This window comes from Oratosquilla oratoria, chromosome 3 (genome assembly GCF_046742065.1).
Source record: "Oratosquilla oratoria isolate Oo_2021 chromosome 3, ASM4674206v1, whole genome shotgun sequence".
Lineage (NCBI taxonomy): Eukaryota > Metazoa > Arthropoda > Malacostraca > Stomatopoda > Squillidae > Oratosquilla > Oratosquilla oratoria.
This window is the reverse complement of record NC_134779.1, coordinates 2,030,001-2,037,500: the sequence shown is the minus strand read 5'-3', so window position 1 is coordinate 2,037,500 and position 7,500 is coordinate 2,030,001.

Here is a 7,500-nt window from a genome sequence, read left to right as displayed (position 1 = left end):
ACATATATATATACATATATATATATACATATATATATATATATATATTATATATATATACATATATTTTACATATGGACATATCTATACACATACATATGGCCTATACATATAGATATACCTCTATACGTATTATATATATATGCATATATATATACATATATATACATATACACATATATATATATATATATATGTATATATATGTATATATATTTATATATATATATGCATATATATATGCATATGTATATATATACATATATATATATATATGTACATATATATGTATATATATATGTACATATGCATGTATATATATATTATATATATATATACACATATATATATGTATATATATGTATATATATACATATATATGTATATGTATTTATTTATATATATACATATATATATATATATATATATATATATATGTATATATGAGGCATACTCAAAAAGTACATACGTAATTACTTATAACATTCAGTCCTCTTGAATGTGGTTTCTTTTTTATGCCATACAAATCATTACATCTGGCAGTACCGAAAGCTTTTTTATGGAATGCTTGGTCTATATTTTTTAGTTGTTTCGTAGCATTTTGCTTCATGCTCACCACATTGTCAAACCTACCATTTATTGCCAATTTAACTTTTGGAAACAAAATAGAAGTTACGGGGTACGAGGTTAGGCGAATGCGTTTGACCACGGAACTGTGTGATTTGATGCTTGGCAAGGAACTGCTGTACAAACAGTAAAGCATGGGAAGTGGCAAAATCGTTGTGTTCACTTCATTTTTCTGCACGTCGTGTAATGATTACCTTTGCTCGTTCAAATGACTCAAAAGTTTAATATAGTGCTCCTAAATGACTATCTTGCTTATCTGAGTTAATTGATAAAAATGTAACTTTATCATTGCACTTATCTGAGTTAATAGATGAAAATGTAACTTGATTATTGCACTTGATATGGTAGCTGATCCATTGCAAGGTCTGACCAATGGCTTGCCATCGGTATTAGTTTTATCAAAGGTGTATGGATCGATGGTAATACAACCAAACAAGTTGCTGAAATCTCTTTTCTTTTCTTTCTCTGTTGGGGGGAGGGTTATTGAATAAAGTAGGATGCCTTTTCCGTCCCATATCTTGAAGTAACCCCTGTCCTCTATGGATTTCCCTTAGTAGAGATCGTTAAGGGCAACCTTCACCGATTGGCAGGGTACTGTAGAAGCAGGCGGAGATTCCAAACATTTGAAAAAGTCTTGCTAGTCCTCATCGTTATATATAATGCCAAGTACCTTCTCATTGTGCGCGCCACTCTTCAACAACACTGATGCATCGAACAGCTATGAGGAAATTAGGTGCCAATCCAACCAGTAATACAAAGCTTACTTCCCCAGCTAGATCTTGAAAAGCTTTTCTTTCTGCAGCTGTCGCACCGTCCTGTCCAGCGAAATTTGTGTATTTTGTCATTTGCTTTCTATCTAGATAAGTCTGTGTTTTCTGGTTCCTCTAGTCTTCCTTTCTTTTATGACGCGGTGCCCTATAACCAGACCACTTATGCGATTTAATGCAATTTTCATTGTCTTTGTCCAGTGTATATTGTGTTGTTTAACAATAGAGATAACTAAAAGCGCTCGAAGATGGTAAGCATGCGCTAAAGCAGTGTTGCCGTCAGATCAGTCCCTCTGTTTCTTCGCAAGTTCCCTCAGATCGACTTAAACTTAACCAAGTTCCTCGCTATCGTTGGCGATTCGCTCTGAGTCTCATTAAGTTTCACATGACGTCACACTTTGGTCACGTGTAACGTCCATGCCATCACAATTTGGGTCACGTGACACATAATGTATAACGGCCGCATGTGACTTCCATTGAGTTTGGTCTACATCCTCTGAAGAAGAACTAGAGACGAAACCAACGCTTCTATTTGCATCTAAAAATGTGTTACTTGGGTCACAGTTCCTTGCTTCGCTATTTTTTCCCTCTTCTGGGATTCTCTACCCGCTGCCTATGGCCCCTTCGGTGATTCTTTGTGAATTTTAACTTTTTTGCTTTTCGCTGTAGATTTGGTTTGTTTTTTCTCGGGCATTCTCATGACGTCACTCTTAGATGACGCGTAACACCCATGAAGTCACGCTTGTCACTTGTAGCGCCCATGACATCACACTCGGGTCACGGGAGGCCGCAAAGGACCTCGAATGAGTTTGGCCGATATCTCCTGGGGAGGGTCCAGAGAAAATAATAAGTTTTTTTGTATATCTTATCATCAAAATGGAATAGTGTATTGCTTGAACCACGCTCCATTCAGTGAAGACATCTAAAACATCAAAATTATATTTGAACTTATATATTACACAAATGTTATATTACTTGGAAGAAACAATCTGTTAACTGATTAGGAGCTGTGAAGTGTTTTATTATAGCTCGAATGGCTGCCCCTTTAGGAGGGCGAGGGTTGAGAAAGGGACTGATGGGTAGGGCCATGTAACCGGAAGAGCCTGTAGCGTTTTCTAGACCGAAAACAAGTTCAGGTGTGACAATATCTATTGCATATGCTCTGGTGTGTATGTGTGTATGTGTGTGTGTGTGTGTGTGTGTGTGTGTGTGTGTGTGTGTGTGTGTGTGTGTGTGTGTGTGTGTGTGTGTGTGTGTGTGTGTGTGTGTATGTGTGATTTCAGTAATAATAAAATATTAACAATTCTTGTCGGTGCAAATAAAATTACTTTCAATCTGCTCATTTCTTCACGCATTAAATGTTTATTCTACACGTATTTCAACGGTGGAAAAAAGGTAGGGCGCAACTCTGTCATGACTACCAACTGTACAGGAATATCAATTCTGTTGTTTCACTCGTCTTCCACGAACACCTAAAACCACCAATCGATACTTTTTTTGAGTGACTGCACATCCAAGACAGAGGGGCGCAGGAGGCCATCCAGTTACTCAAAGGATTTTGAAAGGGACACGGCTGGCTAAGAGAATTTTATGACAAACAATCCCACACATAAATACATACCGGTTCTCTGTCTCTCTCTCTCTCTCTCTCTCTCTCTCTCTCTCTCTCTCTCTCTCTCTCTCTCTCTCTCTCTCTCTCTCTCTCTCTCTCTCTCTCTCTCTGGAAAACATGGCGTGTGACCGGTCCTACAGTTTTAAGCTCCGTACTTATAACTAAAATCCCGGCAGTGTTATCGTGTTCCAACCCTTCGTTGTGCACTGTGAGATATTATAAGACCACCTCTTTAATTTTTTGTCATCACGGTGTGTGAGTGTCTACGAACTTAGCCTATAGCTGTGAAAATATTATCTACCCGGCCTCAACGACCCCTGGTCGAGGCGGCCCGGGTCCGCGCATGCGCAGTACGAGGCTTGTGACGTCATGGACGAATCACTCTCCCCGCATACTACCTCATAAATCCTGAACTTCTGTGAGTGATCTCAACGTGTGATAATCATGGACTACTCAGGGCCACAGGCTATTACCATCGTTGAAGCCGATATTACCATGAGTGATGACGAAGACCCAAACGACATGTGGCCCCGCTTCCGTCTTACAACCATCACGCTCAAGAAAATTCTCCTACATCTGGCAACTCTGCATCACAACCATTTACCCCAGCCAAACGTACTCTAAATGAAGTCTCCAATAATAGCAGCCCACCACCTTCTCCTGCTGGTAAATCATCGAGGAAGAATCCAGTGACAGAGCCACGAACTTATGATACACCATCTCCAGCCCCTACCCCCCTAACCTCGTCCTATACTTCTCCGTCACAGGCTCCTGCATTTGCCTCCAGAGAGAAATATGTCAAATTAGCTTTCCCTGACAGCCCAAGCTGTGATGTAAAATTTCAATGGCTCTCCAACGTTGCCAAATCTTTCCGTCTCGATCGTGAGCTGGCTAAGGTGAAGATGTCAGCTATTACATCTCGTTTCGTCTATGTTTCAAGACAACGGCAAGGCATCATTAAAAGTATCACGGGTGGGGAAATATTATCTTTACGCCTAGTCATTCAGGACTCCACGGAAAGACCATGTAAATTCCCTACATACCTCCTCACTCGCTACCCTGTCAGCATCGACCCTTCTCATGCCAAGGAACATCCAGGCATACATACAGCTCGCAGATTCGTCCAAAACGGGACGCCAAATTAACTGACTAGTCATCACGTGGAGCCTACTTGAGCCACCGCCGCCTACCTTAGAGTTCCCCTTCCTACCTTTCCTCCCTCCCTGTGAGCTTCGCAAAATGAAAGATGAAATTCCACGGTGCTATAACCACTGGGGCTTTAAACATATCTCTAGATTCTGCTCCACTCCCGCGAAATGTGCCTGGTGTGCGGAAAGCCATGACACTTATTCCTGCCCTCACCCCACCCACCACGACTTATGACTCCACCTCTACCCTGAAACCCTCCATCGCCCCACCACCAGACACATCCCGGTGGAAGTGCCTCCAATGCCATAAACCAAGGGTCAACGTTTGGCATGGCTGTACTATGCGGACCCCCACGGCCACCTCTCAAAGACCTGCGCCACCACTATCATCACCACCACTTCCAGCCACCTCACTCACGACGCCCAACCCCACGGACTCTGCTGAAGTACAAGATCTTCGCCAAGCTGTTGCATCTCTCGAATCCCGCTGTTCAGCCCTCACGAAGCAATTCGATGCCATAGATGCACGTATTGAAACCTTATTTAACCAACAGGCTACCGCAGCAACCACTCTTGCCAGTCTAGTCAAATCTCACAAAGCTGTTATCACCTCTGTCACAGCCCTTACATAGCGACTTGACACAGTTGCCTCCCACCTAGAAAAGCCCTCGTCGCCTTTAAACTCCTCTACCCATGCCCCGCCTGGCAGCGCTCACATTCAAACACCAATCCCATCCGGCCCTTGCAAAGCGCATAGTAATAAGATTTTCTGATCTCGTATTGCTTCACGTCATCTCCTGGAATGCTTTTGAAATACGCCATAACACGAAACTCACTGCACTCAAAGCATACGTCCATCGCCATCACCTCTAGATCATATTCATTCAAGAAGCCTTTCCCAGTGGTGCTCAGCCATGCGACACAGCACCTACGCTGTCTGGCTGTCTCGTACACACATCCAGTCAGGAAAGGCCTCATTTCTTATGTTCACGCATCCATGCCACACAAGCTCCCTCGATGCTCCAGGGATACTAATATGACCTCTCAGTTAATTGAAGTCACTTTGGGCATTGATAAATTTCGACTTTACAACATATACTCTGCCGCTGGTGTTATTAATCTCGCTGCCCTCCCAGTACCTACAAATCGTGGAATGATTTATATGGGGGATTTCAACGCTCGACATCCTGCTCTTGGTGATGCCTCTCCTACTCTCAACCGTAGTGGAATCCCTCTACTCAACTACATACATCGGTACCGACTCACACGATGGGAAACTGGTGGAGCCACACATGCAAGTAGAGGTACAGTTGACCACATCATCACGTCTGGCCTCGTGCCATCCCGTGTCGCCTGTCAGTCAATTCTTTCTCTCTTCCCCGACCATATTGCCCTTAGTGTATACTACTCCATACCATCTCGGATTCCAACTCCTCATCACCGGACCCGCATATCCATTCCTCCTAAATATTGCCCTATGAATATTTCGTACATCTCTAGTCTCCTTCCCACATTTGACTTCCTATCCCCCGACGCACTATACACGTCCTTAGTGAGTACCCACACGACTTCTACAGCCGTTATCTAACCAAATCTCACATACAACGCCGCCCTGTACCTCACTCATGGACGTTGGGTCATCGTATTATCCAAACGGAGAGAGCTACACAGACTAGCGGTCATGCTTTTCAGACGCAACCCACACCTGATTCTTTACATCAGTACCAAATAGCACGAGATAATATAGTCGCCCTACAGAACTGTGCCTACACAGAGTCTTGGCAGAAATACATTGCCTTGTAAAAAGGGTCGTTAAAAAGCAACCTCCTAGCGCCCTCCATCACAGTCCAGACGCCTACGTCTAGAGCCTCATTACTTTATGGTCGTCACAGTCGCAGACTAACAATCTTCCTACGCATATGCAAGAGGCTTTTACCACTCGTCGCAACACCCGTGATCTCCACCTAATGGATGCACTTCTCCGCCCAGATGAAGAAGACGGCGTCCCGATTACGGAGAATGAATTACGACTAGCATATGGTAATACAAAAAATTCTGCCCCCGGGGATGGCGGCATTACATACCATGTGCTCCGGCTTCACTGGAAGTTCTTGGCAGCCCCCTCCTTCATCTCTTCAACCTCTGCCTTCTTCGAGGATATGTGCCTACAGCCTGGACTTCAAGCACGATTGTCCCGATACCGAAACCAGGTACTGATAAATTCAGACCCATTTCCCTCACTTCATGCTTCAGCAAGGTGCTTGAACGCATCATCCTTGCCCGGCTCATGCATCGTCTACAAGGCCAACTCTCCCCGCAGCTGTATGGTTTCCTCCCACATCGAAGTACGCACCACTGCCTTACTGAACTCTACACCCGCCTCTCTCCCACCAGCGTAGTTGCCTTCCTGGACCTCAAAAGTGCTTTTGATGTAGCCAACCATGAAATAATTCTTGACCAGCTGATTACCTTCGGAGTGCAAGGAAACCTTCTCCGGTAGATTCGGGGATATCTGAGCAACAGGAAGTCACGTGTTCTCTTTCGAGGTGTGTGCAGTTCTTACGAGCAGTTCGAACTCGGTACCCCGCAAGGTGGCGTACTAAGTCCTTTTCTATTCAACGTCTTGATGCACCGCTTACTCTCACTTCTTCCTAACGTTCCCGGTACAACTCTCCTCTGCTACGCGGACGACATCTGCATCCATTCCAACTCGCCCGCTGACCTCCAACTTGTCCTCAATGGCTTCTACACGTCAACTAACGCTTGTGGTCTCATCATTTTCTCCAAGCATTGCCTTCGATCACCATATCTGTCCCCAAACTTTACTGCTACTATTAGGGTGTCGCTCGAACCTGACGATGCACCCCGCCTCCCAATTCGTCCAGGAGACCGCAACCTCGTCACTACAGTGTGCAACACACTAAGAAACCTTGAACTCCACGTCCCTGAAGAAACGGTTGAACCCGACTTATCCCCGTGGCGAATCTCCCTCCCTAACGTCACCTTCACACCAACCTCCAAAGACGACCTTCCTGCACTTCAAAAGCAACTAGCACTAGATACCATCGACAACGTATCCTCAAAGATCCCTGCAGCGCATGTCATCTACGTTGATGGCTCAGTACAGGCTAATGGAAGAGCAGCATGTGCCATGTAATCACCCACCTTACAGCCACCTGTGGAAGTTGGATGGATTGGACGCAGGTTACCTGTCACATTAAGCTCCACGTTTTGTGAGCTACACGGAATCCTCGACGCAGTAACATATCTTGTAGACTGTGACATCAATGGTGTGATCGTTTATGACTCCCAACCAGCTCTACACGCCCTCTCCTCACCCAGACCA